Here is a 25,308-nt window from a genome sequence, read left to right on the forward strand (position 1 = left end):
ATACCAACATAACAAAATGCTTATTAACATGATAGACAAATGCCTTTATAACAATGTCTTTTCATTTAACAATGTTATTTACAAGCAATTAAGGGGGGTGGCTATGGGCGCATGTTTTTCCCCCACCTACGCGGGGCTCCACGTAGGGTGGTGGGAGGAGCATGTGCTCAAGGTCCACCATGCAGAATACTGGGAAAACAATGTCATTAAGTATTGGAGATATATAGATGACGTTTTAATTATTTGGCGTGGTTCTATGCAAGCAGCTAAGCAATTTGTAGAGGACATAAATAAAAATCAGCTGAATTTAAAGTTTACAGCTAATATCAGCCCGAATGAAGCAACTTTCCTGGATGTACAGGTTAACATTTTTCAAAACAAAATAAGTACAAGCCTGTTAAGAAAAAAGCACAGCAGGTAACACCATCCTGCATGCTAAGAGCTTTCATCCCCATCATACCATCACAGCAATCCCTTATGGGGAATTCTTGCGCATTCACAGGTCCTGTAGTTCCTTAGAAATGAGAGACAGACACCAACAAGATTGCAAAGATAGATTGCTTGCTAGGGGTTATAATGCCAAAAAATTGGATGTAAGTATGGCCAAAGCAAACCGCTTAGATAGGTCACACTTACTTAAACCCGATAGGGCACAAAACTCCAAAGCTCAAGATGAGAATAAAGACAACACCATACGGCTCATAACAGGCTATAGCGCCAAGCCCGTCAAATCACACGATTGATTAAAAAGGAATTGCCTATCATTCTTACAGATCAGGTGCTGAAAGATATCATGCCTAGAACACCGACAAATACATATAGACGAGCATATAGCATGCGCAATGACCTGGTATGCAGCAGCCCAGAGTTGACCAAAGGAGACAATTGGTTATCCCCCCGTAGGGGATTCTACCGTTGCAGTAGTTGTCGAGCCTGTAAGTTCGGGGTAAATGTTAAAACACACCCCACACCATTCGACACTACTCCTATTACCCTCAAAGGTCATTACACTTGCTGCACGGAACTGGCCGTCTATGTGCTCATATGCAGCTGTGAACTGACCTATCTAGGTAGCACGAAGTTACCCGTTCACCAGCGCATACTTCAACATCTGAGAGCAATTGTCAATGCCGATCTTAGTTACCCCGTAGCTCGGCATTTCAAAAGTGTTCACAAGCAAAACCCCAATCATATCAGATACTTTGTTATAGATGCTGTCATTCCAAATAAAAGGGGAGGCGACAATGAGAAACGCCTTAGACAGCTTGAATCAAAATATATCGTGCTCCTTAACAGTAAAAGCCCGGGAGGCCTGAATATGGGGGAAGATCTCCATAATTTTTTATAAGGGATGTAACGATAGAATTAACACTAAGTATCAGCAATATATTTGAGGGTATGCTCTCTTTAGTTCCAGGTTTCAATTTGCGCCATAACAACAGTGACTGGGTGGGAGTTCCGCCACTTTTCCATGATGTACAATGTTATTCACAATTTATGCAAAGGTATTGGTACCGATATATTTGTTTAACTTTAACGACGCAGTAATCACTGTTGAGCAGATTAAGAAATGAGACATTATTAATATATATATTTTTTATTATTTCTCATGCACAGTTCACATCTATGTTTTACATAGAATCAGCACTTTATTTCAGGTTCACTTACTATTTTAATAGTGTATACCTGTTTTAGCCACACACACTTTCTTTAGAGTACCGCAAACGAGATATAAACACACATAGATTAAGTTGTGCAGAATAGTCACAGTGATAACCTGTTGATATATTAGGCAAATGAATTATTGAGTATTTGTACAGATATTAACTTGAAACGAGTAACATGTATTATACAATTATTGGTTATTGCTATATGAAGATTATGTTATGTGATTACGATAAAATCACTGGACATTTCGTGGCAAGCTAGTCATGTTTAATGAAATGAATCAATGAAATGTACCACATGACCAGGCTATAACAATTGCTTATGTATAATGTGATTATGAACATATACGCGCAATTTACTATAACATCAACACTGTGTTAAAATGGCGCCCATAGAAATGTTTTATCAGGGACCATAGAAGTAAATGTAGTCCTTTGTTTATGTTTATATTTAAAAAAAATGGGCGCGCAATTTGTATGTGGTCTCTGGTTAAATAGCGGTTACTCCTAACACTCCCCATCAGTGAGCAAGGACGTGAAGTCCGAAACGCGTCTGATGGCTTGCACCGAATAAATATTTAAATCATATCAGAAGACTGACTTTGGCATATTTTTGTAGTCTGTATACCTGCTGGTGCGGAGAAGCACAACTGCGGCAAGTCGGATTTTCATATATATATATATATATTTTTTTTTCCAACAATGTGATCCAGTTAGGTTCAATGAGAGCGCTCCACAGCGTGTGCTCAGCCCAGGGGTCGGATCCTGACCCAAGATAATCAATTTTGGACAAAACGAGGCGGCACAACCGGGTACTTTTGAAGCCCTTTAATTCAACGCTTCACGCCACCAACGCGTTTCAGCCACACAAGGCTTTGTCACAGTCAGTAAGTCCTTCTACTGTTTCTATATTTATACTTGCCCATGTTAGCCCTTAAGTGGCATTATGAACTACATATCCCATAATGCCACTTGAGGGCTAACATGGGCAAGTTTAAATACAGAAACAGTAGAAGGACTTACTGACTGTGACCAAAGCCTTGTGTGGCTGAAATGCGTTGGTGGGGTGAAGCGTTGAATTAAAGGGCTTCAAAAGTACCCGGTTGTGCCGCCTCTTCCCCCCCCCCCAAAAAAAACAATATATATATATATATATATATAAATATATATATATATATATATATATATATATATATATATATATATATATATATATATATATATATATATATATATATTACCTACGGGCGGTCGCCAGTAGGTATATATAGTTAGGATTTTTTCTCTATGGGTTTTTTGAAAATTCTATGTCTAATAACTTTGGCGTTTGTGGACGGAATTGGCTGAAATTTTCAGGAAAATGGCACATTTTGTTTCTGAGCAGCCCCTGAAAATTTTGGGGGGGTTCGTCAAGGGGGGGCCGAGAAAAAAGGGGGGTCCCAAAACGCGTTTTTCCCATGTTAATTTCCATAGGGCGGTTGGCCTCACTTTTAGCCCGAACGGCTGAATGGATTTGCACGAAACTTGGCAAAATTGTAGGGACTGCTAGCCCGATGTGCCTTTTGTAGGTCTCAATATATGTGCTCCAGTGGATTTTGAGAAATTAACGTTTAAAAAAAGATATATATCTGTAACAGCGGACCGGGCAGCGCTCTGGTTCGCGGACTTTTCGCGCAACGGAGCTTTGTGAAGCGAAGCTGATTGGTTCTCCGGCGTCTGTCAACATTCCAAACAGTCCGTAGCGGCCACCATCTTGTCTCTCGGTAGGATCGAGAGACAAGAGGAGGTCAAAACAAAGGGGAAAATAACTATAAGGGGGCATAGTAGATCCTCGCTGACCCCCTAGGTTTGATGTGGAGGTTTTAAAAGGGCCCCGCGGGGCAAAAAATAATAATAATAATAATAATAATCGAACGGCTGAATGGATTTGCACGAAACTTGGCAAAATATTAGGGACTGGTAGCCCGATGTGCCTTTGCTAGGTCTCAATATATGTGCTCCAGTGGATTTTGAGAAATTAACGTTCAAAAAAACATATATATCTGTAACAGCGCTCCGCTTCGCGTAACGGAGGTTTGCGAAGCTGATTGGTCATTCTGTCACTGGGCTATAGTTGGGCTACATCTGGCTGATATTTGGGCTACATTTGTTTTTTTGTGTGTCTGGCGGCCATCTTTGGGCTACATTGGGCTACATTGGGCTTCATTGGGCTACATTCGGCTAATTAGCAAATAGCTCATCGCAAACTAGGAATGGTAAAGAATCGCTATTTATTCCTTAAAGTTCGCTATTTAGGAAATGCAAAAAACTTTGATGATACATATGGCGGTTCATCTCTAACAAGATAAGAAGCATAGGGATACATTTATGATGACTGGCGCATCACCAGGGATGTGTTAGTCATTCTGTGCCGCTGTTCCGTCACCTATGGTGTGCTGCATTTACAATGCGGCGCATCATGGGGCAAAAACAGCACAGATGCGTGATGTATCTGTGCCGTAAAGGTGGCGCATTGCTGGAGTTGTATCGCAAGTGTGATGAAGCTCCAGCAAGGGTCGGGGGTGCCCCTGTCGCAGGGTTTCTGTTCTCACACAGAACTGTGGACAGAGGATTGGAACCTCGGCGAATTAGGGTGTCCCAAAACTCACGTTAGTAATCAAAAACTCCTTAGCAAGCTAGGTACAGTGTCACATTGGATATAACAAACTCTCAATGTTTAGACAATCCAGAATATGAACTTATAGTACCTCAGGATACGTGGAACTCATGAACAGTCGGTCGTTATAGATTTCTTAGAAACCAGAACATGGAGTTAAGAAGAACAGATGTGTATTTGAAATGTTTATTTACTAATGCCGTCTTCTCAGGCGTAGTACCTTAGATAATAAAAGTACACATATTATCAGTAGCAAAATTACCAGCATAGTTACTAGTACATAAAAAGCGAATGGTGACAGTATGTTAACATGCTGTAAATGAATAAGAGTTAGCAACACTTATAAGCAGCCGCGGGCCGTGGAGGGAGTTACGGTGGGGCAGGGAGGCGGGGAGGGGGAGGGGCAAGGTAGAGAGGGCTCCACCCTGCTTCTCCCCCTCCCCGCCTCCCTGCCCCATCGTAACTCCCTCCACGGCCCGCGGCTGCTTATATCTCACCCTCCCTAATACACATATTATATTATTTGCTAAGAAGGTCTCTTTGTGTTGGTTTAGGGCGTGCCCATACTTTAGTGTCTTAGATTTGAAGGAATCACATCAGCATACACCAGCTCTCTCTTCATGTGAACCGCATCAACTGTTGTGTATGTGTGTTCGGCAAAGCAATATAAAACCCGCCTCATGCCCAGAATTGGCAGAAGTTGCACTTATGTTATGAGTATGAAGTCGTGGAGATCAGACCTCATAACAATTCTGTATCGTGTTGTTCTTGAAACTTTAGCACTCGCTGTACAGATATAGTTTAACAATTAAAGCAGATAGTAGACCAATAACATATTATTCTCATGTAAACCACGATGAACTACTAGGTGGAAAGCTAAAGCAACAACTAAGTGTCGTGTGCAGAAGTTGCAAAAAAGGAAAAATGGCGTTTAAACCGGTAATGAGCCCATGCTAACTTAACACGGTGTAAAGATATCCAGGACCTAGATGACACCTCCTCATGATCCGGAAACGAACTGAATAAGATAATAGAAGTGCCATTTCATGAGAGCAGATTGCAAGTTTATATGTGGACGGTCCGCAAGGTAAAGCATTAAAAACTAGGAAAATTTAATGCTAAAGAAAAATAAAACAGCCAAGTACTTTATCGAGTCTTAAGCCAATAGGCAAGGTAAATAATAAAAACTTGACAAATAAGTCAATGAATTGTCAATGAAATGCTAGTACTCAGCATATCAAACATGAAAAAGGTCTATGACATAACTGTGTATGCAAAATAAGCTGCAACAGCCTCCAATAGGAAGTCACCGTCTTCATCCGAAAACAGTTCAGCCATCCAATTTAAAAGCGGAAAAGAACATACGTGCTCTCCCAGCACCGGATCCTCTATCACCATCAGAGGACAGCTCGGTGGGTTTTCAAGAAAGCTCTGTTCCAAGAAAGACTGTGCTGCCGCCAGTAAATTCCAGGGACCAAGTAGTCCATGCATCAATGCCACAGCCATAATCCTTTCGCCAGGACAAACCAACTCGTGAGTAATGATAGGAGTCATCAGCTGATTAAAGTAGACGTCAGGAGAAACCGGTCCGCAGAGACACAAATCAATGGCCCAATCGAAATCACAGGTCAGGCAGTGAAATACAGGCTGGACACAGGTGAAGTAGGAGAATCGAAAAGATAATCCATATGCCGTGCTTAATATCGCCAACGGCATTGTGCCATAATATTCTAGCATGCGATTGCGGAACAGTGTCAGCAGCTGCAGGGTGGGAGGTTGCATAGGAGGGACATCCATATTTAAAAATGTAAAAAAGCACAAGAGCGTCCGCTGGTAATGCAAGTAAAAATGCCAATCCACGAACCAGAGTGCAGAAAATAGAATGAAAGGAAGCAGGGATGACTCCAAAGATTTTCTCAAATGAAGTCACGAGACCACTGGTAACAACTTTAAAAAAGTGCGCCAGGGACTTTGTGGAGGATGCGTTAAAGATAGTCGGAAACATGTTGCTGAAATTGAAAGGCAAATGTTAATTGAAAAAGGTTTTGCACCTCTGTATGGGTGTTCGCTATGTGAAGTACGAAAGTTTCACGGGCCGAACTCAAGGCCACCTCTCTCTGAGACAAAAGAGCTCTTATTCTTGCCATGCCGTTGAAACGTGTCTCAAGGTTGGTATTTGTGGCCAGATTGAAAACTCCCTATGTTCATGTGTGGGAGGAAATAGAACATTTCTGCAGCAAATAACCCGTTCACTTACTGTTACGATAAAAGGAATACTTTTAATTAACTCAGAACAATCTTCATTATTGAGCATCAAATAACTACCATTTTCCAACAACTTGAACGTGGGGATGATAGCAGGAACTGGCGTGCCTTGCAACACGCAAGCCATATTTGGTCGGTGTTTGTTGCATGAACCGTGTAACTGTATGTGCCTACACATTAGTGAATGATCTGGCGTCTCAGTGCATTCCTCTCCATTCAGATAAACTTCTTGATCATCTTTGAAACATCTGTATGTGTATGGAAGCGACCAGACCTCATGAAGAAAAGCACTACCTAAAGGTTCATAACGACCTATTGGTATATATTTCATACAATTTGAAAACTTATATAAAGCAAAAGGCAGCGTTATTAAACCGTGGATAAGGCATGTTGCCAAAAAACCCGCAATCCTCTGCTGATGATGTCACTGAGCATGTCATGAATGATGTAATATGTGACATCATCAGCAGTGGATTACGGGTAATGGTATCTCTAGTTTACTCCCTTATAGCTGTCTTTCTTTTAACATAAGTGTCTGTTTCCTTCCCTTATACTTACTGTTTTTGGTTCGCTTCCGGTTCGCGTACCGGCGAGCGAACTGGGAAGCGAACTAAGAGAAATAGAGGTTGGCACAGTTCCAAATATTGTACCAATTTTTTAATAACGGGGAGGTAGTTCTGAAAAGAACTTTTTTTTTAATTTTTCTGAACATTTTTTTACTGTTTTTGAATTTTTCGGAACAGTTTTATATTTTTTTGGGTTTTTCTTGGAGGGGGCAATGAAAACGATTCATTGTAAAGGGCTCAACAGGAGCAACAAAACAAAAAAAAGAAGTATTTATTATTTTGGGCGTTTCGGACAAACTTGCATATGATAGTCAATAGCTCTGTTGATCAGAGTGATGCTTTTTTCTCCGTAGGAAATGAATCCATCGCAAAATGCGCAGATGTGTTTTACATCACCAAATCTCATTTGTATATTTGGCACCATCTCCCTGCCCTCTGGTCCCGTTACTTCCGGTACAACAGATCTTCTGGCCATAATAGGGAGATTATCTAGGTCGTTCCGAAACTGTGCAGCACTGTAGTTGTTAGGATGCCACCTAGTCATATGGCGATGCATTGTGTAGTTTCCGAAGCTGTATTTTTTGTCGGTTCCTCTGGACAGTCTATCTTGACATATAAGGCAAAATACGTATCTTGCATTTACCTTTTTCTGACCTTTGGGAATTTTAAAGAATTGCCAAATGAAGTTTTCTTTCCGGCGAGACGTCCTGGGCTGCTCAGGCAAAAACTGCCTCTCTTCGTGCTCTTCCTCCTGGTCTTGTTCTTCTTCTTCTTGCTGAATTATAACTTCAGCAGGTGGTCCTCTCTTCCTTGGAGGTGGTGGAGGTGGTGGGGAAGCACCAGCTGAAGCTACTAAAGAAGCCATTGCTCAGTTATCACAAAGGGTCTTTCTCTCACAATGATGAAAGTCAGAGTGAGGAAAGAAGGAGGGATTTTCATCATTTGGGAAAAACAAGAGTTCTTAACCAATGAAAAGTGTTCATTTTAGATTATATGACCTAGTCTTACATCATTAGGAAACCAAAAGTGAAATGAACCAATGAAAAGTGTTATTACCAAGTCACATGACCTGCTGTGTTTACATTAAGCGCTTTGCAGGGCCTCCCGGTTTGCTTCCAGAAACCTGCACTTTGCGACTCGCTTCGCGTACCAGTTCGCTAACGTAGCACGTCATATGACGTATCACGCGACAACGTGAAACGTCATGCGGACGGGAGGCGTCACGATGTTGTTTTCTAACGCGGCAGTTGCGGTAAAGAAACGTTTACCGGCTCGCGGTCTATTTCGCGGCATCAAGGTCAGCTAACGGGAAGCTTTAAAAAAAAAAATTATTCATAAACATATAAAATATATTTTTGGATTTAAAGAAGAATACATTTTACAGCTACAGATATTAGCTGTTAAAAAACCAATGAAATTCACTGAAAAAACCATAGGTTATAGACCATATATAGTTAGGAATTAGCATTTACAAAACCTTGAAAATTCACTGAAAAAACCATAGGTTATAGACCATATATAGTTAGGAATTAGCATTTACAAAACCTTATTTTACTCACACAAAACCATTGAAATTCCATATATAGTTAGTTGCACTAACTATATATCGCGCACCCGCAATCCACTGCTGATCATGTCACATATTACATCATTCATGACATGGTCAGTGACATCACTGATGACATCACTGATGACATCTCAAATGACATCACTGATGACATCACTGATGACATCTCATTTGACATCATTCTTGTGCTAATACGATAAACCTCTTCAGACTCTAATATAACCTTAGATACACTCAGTGTATACAGACACTCACACACTGCCACTCATCCATGGAGTTACTCACACACCCAGTCAGTCATGCAAAGAAACAATCTCACCTCCATTTCTTCAACTATACAGTTAAACACACCTTACTTATTGAAACATATACTAACACATATTTACTCTCTTATACAATCCCTGATACAAGTTCACAATGATCGATACAACCACTCACTCATTCAGTGGCTCTCATGCACAGTTATTTATATATGCCAACTCTCACATGTACTGTGTTTTACATATGTACTTACTATGACATGTAGCATTGAGATATCCATTCACTCATCAATACACTCATGCACACAGTCAACTGCCCATGTAGCTGTTTCCACATGCACTCTTGAACTCATACACCTAGTGAATAAACTGCTCACACATCTATGCATAGAGTCACACACCTTCCAGCCACCCCCACACAAACTCAATCTCCCATAGAAATACTTGGGCAACCAATTAATAACACATATAGCCTCTCGTATAGCTAATGATCAACACATGCAGCAGTTTACAGAACAACAGACATAATGATGCACAAATTAAGACAGTTTAGTCACTAACCCATGCATTCAGTGAGACACATTTAATCACTCACTCATACAGTCAGTCATGCACCTACTAAATCCTTCATCCAGACACTTATACATCCACTCAAGACATATTTTAACTTTACAGAAAAATACAGTCACTGGATGTTGTCATCAGTGATGTCATCAGTGATGTCATTTGAGATGTCATCAGTGATGTCATCAGTGATGTCACTGACCATGTCATGAATGATGTAATATGTGACATGATCAGCAGTGGATTGCGGGTGCGCGATATATAGTTAGTGCAACTAACTATATATGGAATTTCAATGGTTTTGTGTGAGTAAAATAAGGTTTTGTAAATGCTAATTCCTAACTATATATGGTCTATAACCTATGGTTTTTTCAGTGAATATATATATATATATATATATATATATATATATATATATATATATATTCTGCCAATCCTGCTTCTCACCATACAAACACAGGCACTGACTCCGTGGGATGAAGTTTCAAGGATAATTTTTATTCCATACGATTAGACGCGTTGTTTAGCTTTGCCAAGGGCCCCCCTCTCCTCCTCCAGTTGAGTTCCTGAGAGAGTGAATAAGAGCTCGGTCTTTGATGGATTTCCCTCTAAAGACCCAAGGCAAACGGAGGATCCATTTCAAGACCTGACTGTGGCATGCTTAGGGACAGAGAGCCCTGAACAACAGAGAGGATACTGGGTAAGGGTCCCCGCCCTTGTGGTGTGCTGGTACTTGGGCACCATGGCCATTCAGGATCAGCCTGGCACAAGCCCGGGGGGCACTCCGAGTAGAATTAAGCCTGGCAAGGGATCTCGTTGGACCAGGCTGCCCTCACGGCACTCGCATCCCTGACATTCTTCGTGGTACCAGAGACATCCTCAATGGACCTGGAGTCAAAGGGCTGCCAGTCCTTGTACTGTTGTCCATAAAACAATGTTATAGAGAGAAACGTAAGTGTAACAGACATTGTGTGGTGTTTTACAATATAAAAAACACACACATACTACATCCTTTGGCGCTGCCTGACATTTTTTACCCTTCCCTTCTAATTTAAGTCCAATGGCCTGTGACAAATGGTCCATTCATGTTTACTTTTTTTTATTAGTTTGAATAAATGCAAATATTATGTGCCTACCTTTCACAAAAAAGGAACGCAAACATAAAAACATAAACTAGTAGGAGATGGCTTGCACACACGTTGTTGAATATTTCTTTAGGGTTGCGTTCAGATAACCACAAACATGTTTTGGGATGAAATAGCAGGAGCAAATTTAGGATCGCTGATACCGGCAGAGAATCTACATGGACCGCCCCATCCACACTTCTTTCTCTCCTGATGATTTCCCTGTCTCGGGTGCTGCCTCAGGGGCAAACAAAATGTTTCTCTCCGCAGCAGGCGAGTACCTGAGATTGTATCTACCTGGTGTCATGTGGGCAGTAGGCCACACTAGCTATTCCAGCCAGAGGGCCGAGGATGAATTACACAGAAACCAGGTTAAGGAGGAAAACTCTGCCACAACTTGGGTACATAGGACTTCTAATCGAAGAAATAAACAGGTCAATATAGATATGATTTATTTGATACTTACATTGATAGACCTCCTTGCTTTTAGAGCTTTTGGAGAGGAGCGCTGTGTTGAAAATTAGTACGTTTTGGTGAACATTATCTGCGCCATCTTGCCTCTTCCCCTGATGCCACACTTTTGTCGTGCGCGCCCGCCATTTTAAGATGCCCCGATCAGAACAAACCCTTTTGCATGCCGCTGGCCCCTGACATAGCCCTTTGCCTTCGCTAAGCCTGCACGCTGACCACCCCCTGCTTGCACCTGCCTTGAGTCATAAACCCCTCTTCGGCGCTGCTCTGCCCCAGGCCCTCATCCTGTTCCCAGCGCGACACCTCCCTGCTTTCCTTTCATGATCTCCGGCCCTTAGATGCAAACCCCCTTTTTCCCCGTGTGCCCGTTTTGTCCTCCCCGTTCCCAAGCCGACACCCAGCTCTGCCGATACCATCCTTGCCCCTCCCCGTACAATAGAAAGCTTCCCCCATCAAAGAATCCCCGGGTTGATCAAAGCCCCCACCCCATGAGACCCGATCAAACCCCCCACATTCCGTGAATCGGCGATTATCCAGCTGCGCGATGCTCATCACCTGTTGTGACTAGGGTGGGGACTTCAACTGTAAATGTGTATGGGAACGGGCCCAAAGGGGAGTTCCGAGAATGTCTTTTCCGTACATCAAAGCTTTAACATGTATGTGTAATCTACAATAAAGTCATAAATGTGTGTATAAGAGGCCAGGCCTCAGGAATACAGTTAGAGCACCTCAGAACGATACCTTCTGTCCGTTTCGTTGTGTTCTCCTCCGGAGAGAATAAAAAACCTTGTTTCCTGCTTTCCAGTCTCCAGCGCCTGCCTCTTCATTTGATTTAATAACTAGAGGGTCACAGAGGCAATACCGCCGGGCAAATATCGATTGTCCCCGACCCGACTCAGGTTTTTACAATTGGCGTCCCAAGCGTGGGGCCCATCAGCGACTCGTGGATCCAGTGGGAGAGGTCCCGACGACAGAGTGAACGACTGCAACGATCGGGAGAGCTCTTGCCCAATAGACCCTCGTCTGGCAGCCGATCATCCGAACTTCACTAGTTCCGAACAGACCTCTCTCGAGTGATCTACGGTCCTGACTGGGAACCATCAGGAGTGCCGTGAGAAATACGAGAAAAAGAGGACGATCGGGCGCTGGATTCGGAAGACAAGAAACTGTCCACATGGTCCGGGTAAGGTCGTGTTGCCACGACAAGTTGCGAAAAAAATTTGTTTGATTGCTTGATTGTTCAAAAATACTAGTATTGCTCGTTTTATTTTTATTTTTTTTATTTGGAGATTCACTGTCTGCAAACGGAGAAATAACAGGCTCTCTCTCTTTGCAAGCAGTGGAGGATAGGTAAGGGTAGCAGCCGTGCTTGTTTTCTTTCTCCCCCACTCAATAATTGCTTGAAACTGAACTGTTGTTCGCAAAAATATTGTTTCCTGGAGATTCCCTGTCTGCAAACAGGGAAGTGACCACCCTTTTTGCAGATAGTGAAAAGGGTAGGTAACGCAGATCTTTGCGGTCCTACTCATTCTCCCCATTGTTATTTATCGGTCTTTTGGTTTTTGGTCCATGAGGTATTCACTGCCTGCAAACAACGTAGAATAGAAATATTCTGTCTAGTCTTTGCACCTAGTGATAAGATAGGCAGTGCTGACTTTTTTAGTCCCTCGTTACGAGCCGTCATGTCTGTCTTCTCCCCACTGATAAATAGCCTGTTTAGCCCGGACCGGGTGTTAGAGGTGGACCATATAGCTCCACTAGAAGGCACCCCTAATAAGGACATGTTCATAAACTATGGGTTAGTCACCATAGCTTATAATAAATTATGGCACAGGTATACCGAAGATAGCCAAGACAAACAGTGGCCACTGGCAGGATCCTTTGACCTTGATAAAATAGAAACGTTAGAAATAGCCCTTCGAAATAATAAGACAACGCCAATTATGCTCGACAGTCTCGGTATGTGGCGCAGAGAGGCCATGCAACGACAGAGAAAAGACGAGGACAAACAAAGTAGAGAAATATATCGACAGGACAACCCCAGGACACCGCTACCCACGACTTATCCCCCGACACTATGCAAAGGACGACCAGACTTAGGGTCAAACCAATGCGCTTTTTGTAGGTATGTCGGACACTGGAAAGCCCAATGCCCGACTCTACTGAGCGTGAGTAAAGGCAAAGGGCCGACAGGAACGACAGACCGGCAGTACGAGAAAAAGCGCGAGACAAAGAAGAACCCGACTTACATAGACAGACCAGGCAGAACCACCACGTTTGATTATGCCCGATGGCACAGATTTCGCCAGGAAAATCTCAGCGGCATGCTCAAGTTCTCCTAGGTCGGGCAACGTCAAGACGGGAACCCAGCCTCGTTTCAAATTCACAGACAGAAAGGGATAATTATGACCAATAACTGTTTTATATTCGTCTTGAGTCTTTGTATGTCGTATTTGTACTGTCCCCCGTCTGAGTTTGTGTGTATGTAATGTACAAATCTGCGTCATCCCTCTACACGTGTTTCCGTGTTACTCAACCCCTGTTAGCAGAAACTTAGCATAAAAAGCAACCTGGAAAGAAAGAAATGGTAAAACAAAATCCGTAGACCATTAATGAACTTGAACTTTTAATTTAACACAACAAACAAGGAATAATAACGGTAAAACTGTAGAAAATGAAAGTCAAACAGAACATTCGCCCCCCCCCCATTCTGGAACCTTCCAAAGTAGGGCAGGGTTACGGCTACGCCCAACCAACGGCAACCCATATAAGGCGAGCCCGGCCGCCAACTCTTGGTCAGGAAATCTTAACGTATGGGGGAGCCGGAGGAGAGGCAGGAGCCCGCAGCCTGGGCATTTGCAGGTAGTCCCGCCACATGTCTCCTTGGCCGGCCGCAACGGGCCTGGAAAGACTAAAGTGGTCCCGCCACATGTCCGGAGAAGAACGAGGCACCTCTTCCTTTTCTCTTCCGTCACAGCCGCAGCAGTCCTGGACGGCGGGATGTCCTGCACGTACCTCCACAACAATTTGTCCAAGTTGGGCTGGGAGGGAGAGGCGACGCGGACGAGCCTCTCCCACCTCCACCGGTAGGAGGTTTCCCAGCCCCTGGCCCGACGCCGAACACCCCCAGTCAGGCGATGGTGCCAATACTTCCACAGCACCGAACACACAATGGCGGCACCCAAGTACTTGCGCAGCACCGAACGTGCAATGGTGGCCATACTCCCACAGCACCGAGCACAGGACTTGGGGAACACCGGATGTGGAGAGGCCTTCATGCGGGGCGATGAAAAGGAGCGGCATGGAGTGCACCGGGAGAAGGAGACGATGCGGACGAGTCTCCCTCGCGCCCCCCCCCAGGTGAGGGCATCACAGCCGCACCCCAGCTGAACGTCCCGCTTTCACAAAACAGAGCTCTTTTCCTTTCACTCCGAAGGGTCTCTTCCACTCTTGCAAACTCGACGAGAGTGGCCCCTGTAGGGCCTCAAAATGGCGTCTGGGTCCGCTGGAAGGTGGGCCCCGGCCACTAGAGTAACTTTGTCCAGCAATATAACTCGAACATTTGCCCCCTGGAGCACGAGCCCCCATCTCCGACAGCATCTCCGCAGCCTTGAAGATCCTACAAAGGTCCCCGGCGGAACCTTCGGCCCTCGCAGGATTCCGGTAAGGGACGGCTGCCTTGATCGCCAACGAAACAAACATGACATTGCCACACCTTCCGTTAGCATGAATTCTAGAACTGCCGAAAAGGACTCTGGTCCAAACTGCCAGTAATGGGAAACATTTCCCCTGATGCTGCTTCCGGACTGAGCCGGCCCCGCCCAAAATGGCGCCGGTATCAATCGGAACTTACGAACGCCTCGTGGTGTTCCTTCGCACTAATATAAACTTGATGTTCTGAGATTTTTTTGTGATCCTTTGTACACTTGGCTAGAAAAGACAAGGAGAACTCACTCGACGAACAGTATGAAAGAATCCCCATTACAAATGTTGATTACAAATGTACAATGTATTATATTTTTTATAACTGATGTAAACCTCATTTACGACACACACGTACGGTATGCATATAGGAAATCTGATTACAGCTATTATGATTATGCTTCTAAATTATGAAAATAAATGCCCCCGAACCCCCAGCCAATTAATAGACGTTTTAGTTTCTTACAAATGAATGAGTAAAACTTTCCGATGTTTTTATTGCTGCAAACGACACCCCCCACTGTACGCACTTTAGCCATTGCCACGACCGGCCAAATACGACCGCACCCTCATAATCCACATGCTGAAATGATTTTGAAAAATAAAGTCTTTGAAACTATGGACGGGTATTGCATGCTTTATTTTAAAAATGTGGGATCGGTGGGAAAGTTCTTTTCTGTGCACCCTACTCTGCTCTCTCTTTAAGGTTAAAAGAAGATGGTTGCCCAGCCCTGGAGGACGGATCGGATCGACAACACGACACTCCGCCTTCAAAGTACGCGACTGACCCATGAACTCTCGCGTAGAGGAAGACCTTGACTTCCAAGGATGGGTAAAACGAACGGTGTAAATGAGGGAATGTAAAAGGAGGGTGAAATAAAATAATGTAAATGTTATAAAGTACAACGTTCCAAAGTATCAGGGAACGGAGCGGACCCAAGAACCGAAGAACCTTAGAACGCCACAGCGTTGAAAGAGGTTTAAGGATCCCGATAGTAAATTACATCCTCTGACTAGATACCTCGCACTAGGCACCTCTGGTTTCCTTTTTACGTTTCCCCGCACACGACCTATATGGACACACTACCCCCCTCGACTCCAGAAACCCTATCCCCGGGGACCCTGCCCCGAGGAGGAAAGACGAGTAAGAGGTAAGTAAAGGACTTATGAATCCATGTATTTGAATGCGCGCGAATGCTGTCTCCCCCACCCCCTCCCCCTTTTTTTCCCTCTGCAGGTTACATCAGAGATTACAGCCGAGGTGTGGCGAAGATCTGAAGCCTTGCCATGTCTAATACGCAAAGCGGACTAGCGCCGCAAGGTGGTGTTTAAGCACGCCTGCAAACTACTCACGTACCGAACAAACCCGAAAAATTAGCACAACCTGATAAAAAAGTGATCACCCTTAAACCAGACCGGATGAATGAACCCATGTCACGTATGATGCGAAACTATGAGGGAATGTGTGTGTGTGACTGAGACGTTGACCCAACTGGTCGAAGGACCGAGAATGCGAGAAAGTGCGACAAAATGGTACCTCCTTTCTTCTTCCCTTTTTCTCAAAGCACGTCCCCTCTACCCTGTCTAATGCTCAAACTGCATGATTACAAGATTCTAACGCAGACCCGTGAATGCCCTTTACTGTGTAATGCACTAAATAGCCTTTCTTGAATACACTGCCACCCTCTCTGTTGCACGTGTACTATTTAGCCTGCCGTTGCACTCTCTCTCTCTCTCTCTCTCTCTCTCTCTCTCTCTCTCTCTCTCTCTCTCTCTCTCTCTCTCTCTCTCTCTCTCTCTCCTCTCCCTCTATTTTTGCACTCCCACTCTTCTGAGTGGTTAGCCCCGAAATTGGCAGACTGCCACCCCTAGCACACCACCTAATTGGCTTCAAATACCGTCAGTATTTGCACAAAAACTTGTCTTTAATACGATCACCCTGAGGCCGCGTCATTACCTCTCCTTTTCCGCTAGAAGTCAATGAGCCAAGGTTGGGCCGTAAGGGAAAGGACAGGTAAGACGACAGAGGTTCCCTAATCTGACCCGAAATAAGGGAACTACATGTCAAACGGCTCCTATGGTATAAAACAAGGACCTCAGAATACGCGACCCTCCCCTCCCCGAATGGTCGAAGTACCCAAACCAGAAAAATGATCACCCCTGTTACCCCCCCCTGTATCAGCCGCCCAAAAACTGGAATTATGAAACTGCCCCTCGTTTCCAGTCGTGAGAGATGGGTCGATTTATGCCCTTACCACAAGTTTCCTATGTCCCTGGTTGTTTCCCATAAAACCCCTGTCCTTCCTAATTAAGTAATCGGGCTGTAAAAGGTTACAAGGTTAACAGACTAGTCCAAGGTAAAGAAATCATCAAAATGAACCCCGTAGTAGTTGAAAAGCAGGATGCATCAATAGAAAGGAAATGTTTAGCCATGTTCGCCTCTCAGCAAAATACCTGTGTAGTAAATAATTGTAAAGGAAAGTCATAGTAAATCCAACAAGCCCGTCACCGGTCATTCATATGTCAGTCGTGAACACTATTATAACGGGCATTTTCATTCTTTGCCTGGAGCTGGGAGAGAAATAGACTTTTTGATTATCTTCATCTGCAAATTTTCTAAAGACTATCTTTTCAAACTTGTTTAAGGGTACTGCTGTTGGAGGAGAGAAGGACCGGATGTGGGAGCACGAGGCCTGACTGCAGACTAAGGAACACCTGCGACATTAGCCAAGGCGAGACCACGACAGAAAAGAGCTGCAGGACGAGGCACTGTTTTCGACAGCATGAAAAGAAAGGGTCGACCTGATGCCCCTGCTCGACGTCCAGTGCCTGTCGACAAGTCCCCGCTCTCTGAATTCTGTCACACGCCCGCCTATTTGAAGTCTCTCGTTCCCCTAGTTTGTTCCCAATTTGGCCTTGCTCCATCCCCCTTTTTCCTCTGACCTACCCTATGGACTGTTTTGAACGCTCTTCTTCCATCGGAACTTTCTGACAATCACCTCAAAGGACACAGGGCGAAAAGGACCTTACCGACCAGAAACGCGAGGAAAGGGTCGTGCCCTGCAACGCAGAACTTAGAACAGAGCTGGACTCGTAGCTCCACCGCCGGTGCTCAACAGCGCCAACGAAAGACCACAAAGAACAATGAGAACTCGTAAAACTTCGAACATTTGACATCCACAATCACCGTTTTTGCTATGCCTCATTTCTCTCCCAGCCGCCATTGTATTGATCCTGCTCCAATCCGAATCTGAAATATGTAATAACCTGCCAGTTCACGTTATGATATGTACTTGCTGCTCGCTACAGAACCGTTTTTTGTATTACATTCCTATGACTTTCCTGCTGAACAAGTTTATCAAAGTTTATCAAATAGGCCCACCTCCTAAAAACTAGAAATCTCAAAATGTATTGTTTACAATTTTTTCATCTAGGGTTCCTACCGTTTTCCTTCTCATGCCCACCACAATAGACCCGAGTAGAAAATGAACCAGCAAGATGTCTTGAATATGTTAAAGGGAGGACTGTTGAAAATTAGTACGTTTTGGTGAACATTATCTGCGCCATCTTGCCTCTTCCCCTGATGCCACACTTTTGTCGTGCGCGCCCGCCATTTTAAGATGCCCCGATCAGAACAAACCCTTTTGCATGCCGCTGGCCCCTGACATAGCCCTTTGCCTTCGCTAAGCCTGCACGCTGACCACCCCCTGCTTGCACCTGCCTTGAGTCATAAACCCCTCTTCGGCGCTGCTCTGCCCCAGGCCCTCATCCTGTTCCCAGCGCGACACCTCCCTGCTTTCCTTTCATGATCTCCGGCCCTTAGATGCAAACCCCCTTTTTCCCCGTGTGCCCGTTTTGTCCTCCCCGTTCCCAAGCCGACACCCAGCTCTGCCGATACCATCCTTGCCCCTCCCCGTACAATAGAAAGCTTCCCCCATCAAAGAATCCCCGGGTTGATCAAAGCCCCCACCCCATGAGACCCGATCAAACCCCCCACATTCCGTGAATCGGCGGATTATCCAGCTGCGCGATGCTCATCACCTGTTGTGACTAGGGTGGGGACTTCAACTGTAAATGTGTATGGGAACGGGCCCAAAGGGGAGTTCCGAGAATGTCTTTTCCGTACATCAAAGCTTTAACATGTATGTGTAATCTACAATAAAGTCATAAATGTGTGTATAAGAGGCCAGGCCTCAGGAATACAGTTAGAGCACCTCAGAACGATACCTTCTGTCCGTTTCGTTGTGTTCTCCTCCGGAGAGAATAAAAAACCTTGTTTCCTGCTTTCCAGTCTCCAGCGCCTGCCTCTTCATTTGATTTAATAACTAGAGGGTCACAGAGGCAATACCGCCGGGCAAATATCGATTGTCCCCGACCCGACTCAGGTTTTTACAATTGCTCGTTTCGTGAGGCTAGGACCACAATAGACGGGCCTGCTGATGGTCTGATGGCCTGAGCTGCTATGGACCTTGCCTGTACCAAAGCCCCGACCAAACCAAGAAATCAAAGATGTAGATACAGTGCTTGGAAGCTATTGCTTCCAATTATGGAGACCAGAAGAAGTTTAAAAGACATCTACAAGTGTGGGTGAGTTGAGTGGTGACTGTGGCAGACACACACACTCCCTGCATTACCTTTTATTGCTTTGAACCCTTGCAGCCTGCTCTTTCATGCAGAGATCCAGCATCCGGCTGACTTGTGCCCCAGACAGATCGAGAGACCCCAAAAAGGACCCAAATGATCCCTGGATGTGATCTAGTTCCTGTGGGCTCCCACCACGTTGTACCTGTGGGTTATATGTCTTCCCTAACTTTATATCTAAAAAGTCATTCACCTGGAATGACAAGGGACCCCAGTCTCCTTGATTTACCATTATGTGTTCATTGGATAATCTTTCTTTTCTATTGGGTATTTCAATTTGCGAGCCTTTACTATTTGGCCACATCATTTACTGTACAGACATGCATATTTCTCAGTTATTAACATGTTGTGTATGTGCAAAAACTCACAACCGTGGTTGGATATTAAAATGTTTCTTGCAACTCTGATAGCTGTGTTATATTCTACCTCTACCCCACATCACATCATATCACAAATAGAGAGTGTCTATAACAATGTTCACTCTAGTCTGTCTCCTGCTATGTTAGGTGTCAGCCAATAAAATTAAAGTACCTTAAGGGGACATCTTTGAGCGGATAATAATCTAGGGCAAATCCTTGTTCCTTAATATCCCATTGGTTGCTTGCGGATGTATGACGTTACAACGCATACTTTTACAACGCCTACCTTTACATCGCAAGTTTTACAACGCATACCATTACAACGCATAATGCTTTTGGGCGCTGGATAGTGAATAGTTTAATTTACTATTCCAACTCCAGTCCCCGTGGATAGCAGGGAAGGTGTTGAATAGTACATTAAATCTATTCCCTATCCTAGAGTGCCCCCCAGCGCTATGCGTTGTAATGGTTTGCGTTGTAAAAGTTGCGTTGTAATGGTAGTTCGTTGTAAAAGTTTCGTTGTAAAGGCTGTATACCCTTGCTTGCATTACACCGAATGTTACACTTAGGGTGCTTCAAAGCACACAGCAAAGCAAAGGAAGAGAATGGACACATAGAGGGCACAAGTTGGGGGTAAAGGTGGGTATATGTCATCTCTATATGTATATGGTGTGTTACCCCCTAACGTTTTGCCAGATACCTGATGCCAACTTGACTGAGTGTGTGCTGGGAACCTGCTAACCAGGCCCCAGCACCTATGTTCTTTTCTAAAACTGTACCTTTGTACCCACAATTGGAAACACCTCTGGGCCACCTGTAAGTCCCTTGTAAAAGGTACCCCTGGTACCAAGGGCCTTGTGACCAGAGAGGGCCTCTGAGGGCTGCAGCATGTATTATGCCACCCTCAGAGACCCCTCACCTTAACACCCCCACCCTGACAGTGCAGACTGTGTGTTTTGGTGGAGACAAAACTAAAGAGTCGACATGGCACACGTCCCTGTGTGTCATGCTCACCAACACTGTGGAATGGGTAAGTTACCCCTCTAGCAGGCCTTACAGTCCTTAAGGCAGGGTGCACCATATCCAGGCGAGGGCATAGCTGCAAGCGCAATATTCCCCTACAGTGTCTGTGCCATTCACAGACATTGTAAGTGCAGTGAAGCAATTTTGTATCCTTGGGTTGAACCCCACAGCTCCGAGATGGCTTTACTGAAGACTGGGGAATTTGGTATCAAGCTTCCCAGCACATTAAACCCAGAGTGTTGCCAGTGTTGGATTTTTAATGAAAAATGCACTCAGCGGACATTTTAGAGATGCCCTCTGAAAGACAACATCCCATGGTGTGGTTTCCGAGTGGCTCCCAGCCATCTACCACCACCAGACAGATTTCTTGACCCCTGTGTAGAAAGCCCTTTGCTCTCTGGGGCTGGGAACAAACCACATCCTAGGCAGAGGTGTCAAGCCTCCTCCCCAGGATGGGCAGTTCCTTGAAGAGGGAGCTTCAAAGGTTACACCTTTGTTAGCTACCCCCATCCTTTTGCTGCTATCAGCAAATGGCTCCCACTGGTTCTGACCTCCAATTTGGGTGCGAGAACCGGCAGAAAATTCTAGCCAGAAAGGGAGGTGTGCCCACCTTGGTCAGCTTCACCCCTTGGGTGGGTGAGGTGAGGTGAAGCACACATCTCATTGCCACCATCTTGTACATGGGGAGACCCCTCCAATCAGGAAGAGGCGTATGCCTCCAGAGGGAGGTCTGGAGGGTGGCATACTAGAGAGTGTAGACACCCCAGGGAAGGGACCCATTGGTCCCAACCTGCACACCCCTGTAACACCCTTAAATCTAGTATTTAGGAGCACCCCTGAACCTTGCCTCTTCAGATTTGACGTGACAAGAAGAAGAACCGAAGAGCAGTGCTGAGAAAGAGGGTGACCACCACAACTGCTTTGGTCCCGGCCCTAACGGCCTGTCTCCTGCTCTGACCCCCTGCAAGCTGAACCCAGAGTGTCATGAAGCCAGCAGCCTCCAAGAACTCCGGGGACCTGCCCTGCCTTCTAAAATAACTTTTATCTCCTGTGGACATCGGATTTGTCCAACACCAACCCAAGCCAGTGCTCCCAGATCCAGCCGGATCTGTGAGGCCTCACCACTCTGCACCCGACGCCCAAGGTCCGAGTCCGAGTGGCCCAACACCCCAGCGAGGCCCTCCCCGGCCATCCAGACCTGATTGGCAGTGTTGGACGACCTCCACCGACCTTCTTGTTGAACTTGGCTCTTTTTGCAGGGTCATCCCTGAACTTTTTGCCTTGCTCCTAGCCTTTTTTAGGTCGTGCCTAGCGACACAGCGCATGCAATGCTAGCTTGCGAGATCTATTGTCATCGATTTAGCTTCCGAAGCGTGGGTGGAAGCTCCATCCATGATTCTGATTGGCGCAGCTCCAAAATGTGAGGTTTTCATTGGAAGAGAGGCATGTTTTGTTCTCTCCCTGTCTCCTGCTCGCCGTGCCTGCCCGGGCAGGAGATGTGCATGCATACGGTGTGCGCACATGGTGCGCTTCCACTTTAACTGCATAGTATTTTCCCCAGTCCCGCGGGCGTCTCTTTTCATCACAGTGCGCGCATGGCGCACTTTCACTTTCACACACTCCCACTTATTTTTACATTCTATTTTCCCCAGTCCCGTGGGCATCTCTTTTCATCACATCGCACATATGGCACGCTTTCTCTTTCGTGCGCGGCATTGGTATGTATACACAGACTCTTTAGCATGCGTTTTGTCACTGTACAAGCTGGCGCACTTTCACTTGTATTTGTATTATTTACTTATTTTATTGAGACAAGGCTTCCTCCCATTTTTGTTGCACTGTGTGTGACATGCGCTCCACGGTGTCTCCAAGGAAGCTGGATTGCCATAAGAAGCCCTCTGATCCCCTTGCACGGTAGAGTAACTGCTTTCTTTTCACGACGTTTATTAAACTTTCTAACAATTACTTGTCCTGTTACGCTACGCTTGGTGCGCGCGCGGCTAACCTTAGACAGCAATCGTAACTTCGGCTTCCTCCCGTTTATATTAGTTGCATTATGTGTGACATGCGCACCACCCTCCCACTATGCACCCACCCTTAACCCCTTCGTCCCCCTCCTCCGCCCCCCTTATGAGCACACATGGAGTATGTTATTTTCATTACACAGCAGTGTAGAGCAAGCGTTTTCAATTTATAATTAAAGAGCCTCACCTTGAGTTTCTCTTCCAGAGCCCCTCCCTTCCACCCCACACAACATTCACACGCCATACATTAAACGAGGTAAATTTTTGCTGCTATTTGCTCAGCCCGTGTTTTAGTATTAATTGCTTTTGCTCTGTTTTAACACTATTTTTTGTTCTTGTTTTATTTTCGGCGTGCCAAGGGCCCTTTCATTTTTGTTTTCCTTTAACAATGGCAGCGAATGGCGCTACTCCACTAGCGGGAGGCCTGGGTTTTTTAAGTTTGAGGAGCGAGTAAGAGAAATGGTTTGAATGGTATAGTGGGAGCTATGGCTTGTGGGAACTGGTGTAATGGTCAGAGCTGCTTTGGTTCCACTAGCAGGTCACATCACAACCCTGCACAACTGCTATAGTATAGGTGGTCTTCGATCACACTAGTGACTTCAGAGGACACATCAGGTGAGCGGTGCACAGAAGCGTGCACAGAACCTGCTCACACCTGCACTGCTGTACATGAAGAGAAGAGGGATTTATTATCTCCTCTTATATTGTGACGAAAAAGCCTGCCAAGCGCCCTCTCTGCTGTGATCTCTCGCTCGCTCTTCCCCTATCTCTCTCCTTTACGTTCTTCCTCCCCTGTCCTTCCCCTGTAATGACCAATCATTGCGCTGCATCTCTCTTCCTGCTCTGATGGCTGAGACGGAGCTCAGAAGCTCTCCATTCTCAGTTTTGGTCCATGATTAATCTCAGCCGCAGATAACTCCTCTGGGATGCAATGCAGTCCATCCATTTTTTGGTTATTGTGCCTTTACAAACTGGGAAGAACATAAACAAATCAACCCTGGTTCCTCTGGAATAGGACAAGTCCAGTCTGAACTGCCAGACTCGTCCTTTCTGACCCGTTTTGCTTAGTTGTTGGGCCTTTCCAATGAGGTCAATCAGTCAATCAATCAGTGGCACTTATAGAGCGCGCTACATACCCGTAGGGTCTCAAGGCGCTGGGGGGGGGGGGGGGGGGGGGGGGTGCCGCTACTGCTCGAACAGCCAGGTCTTCAGCTTCTTCCTGAAGGAGAGGTGGTCTTGGGTCAGGCGCAGGTCGGTCGGGAGGGAGTTCCAGGTCTTGGCGGCCAGGTAGGAGAAGGACCTTCCTCCTGTAGTCGCTCTTCGGATGCGGGGGACGGCGGCGAGGGCGTGGTTGGCTGATCGGAGGTGGCGTTTCGGAGCGTAGAAGTTGACTCGGCTGTTGAGGTAGCTCGGGCCTTGGTCGTGTAGGGCTTTGTGTGCGTGGGTGAGGAGGCGGAAGGTGATTCTTTTGTTGACGGGGAGCCAGTGAAGGTCTCTCAGAGGTCCGGAGATGTGGCTGGTTCGTGGGATGTCGAGGATGAGTCTGGCTGAGGCGTTCTGGATCCGCTGGAGTCTCTTCTGGAGCTTGGCGGTGGTACCGGCGTAGAGGGCGTTGCCGTAGTCCAGTCGGCTGGTGACGAGGGCCTGGGTGACGGTCTTCCTGGTCTCGGTGGGGATCCACCAGAAGATCTTCCGTAGCATGCGTAGGATGTTGAGGCACGCCGAGGAGACGTTGTTGACTTGCCTGGTCATGGAGAGGGAGGAGTCCAGGATGAAGCCCAGGTTTCGTGCATGGTCTGTCGGTTTGGGTGCGGTGCCCAGGGCGGGAGGCCACCAGGAGTCGTCCCAGGCGGAGGGTGAGGAGCCCAGGATGAGGACCTCCGTCTTGTCCGAGTTCAGTTTCAGGCGGCTGGTCGTCATCCACTCGGCTACCTCTTTCATCCCTTCGTGCAGGTTGGCTCTGGCGGCGGCGGGGTCGTTGGTCAGGGAGAGGATCAGCTGGGTGTCGTCGGCGTAGGAGATTATGCTGAGGTTGTGTTTGCGTACGATGGCCGCGAGGGGGCTCATGTAGACGTTGAAGAGGGTGGGGCTCAGAGATGATCCTTGGGGGATGCCGCAGATGACTTCGGAGGCCTCTGACTTGTACGATGGTAGGCGGACTCTCTGTGTTCTTCCGTCGAGGAAGGAGATGATCCATTCCAGCGCCTTGTCCTGGATTCCGATGTTGCTGAGGCGCCGTACTAGGGTGCGGTGGCAGACCGTGTCGAATGCCGCGGAGAGGTCTAGGAGGATGAGGGCCGCTGTTTCTCCATTGTCCATCAGGGCTCGGATGTCATCGGTGGCGGCGATGAGGGCGGTCTCGGTGCTGTGGTTGGCTCGGAAACCGGACTGTGAGGGGTCGAGGGCTCCGTTTGTCTCG

Source organism: Lissotriton helveticus, chromosome 5_1 (genome assembly GCF_964261635.1).
Source record: "Lissotriton helveticus chromosome 5_1, aLisHel1.1, whole genome shotgun sequence".
Classification (NCBI taxonomy): Eukaryota; Metazoa; Chordata; class Amphibia; order Caudata; family Salamandridae; genus Lissotriton; species Lissotriton helveticus.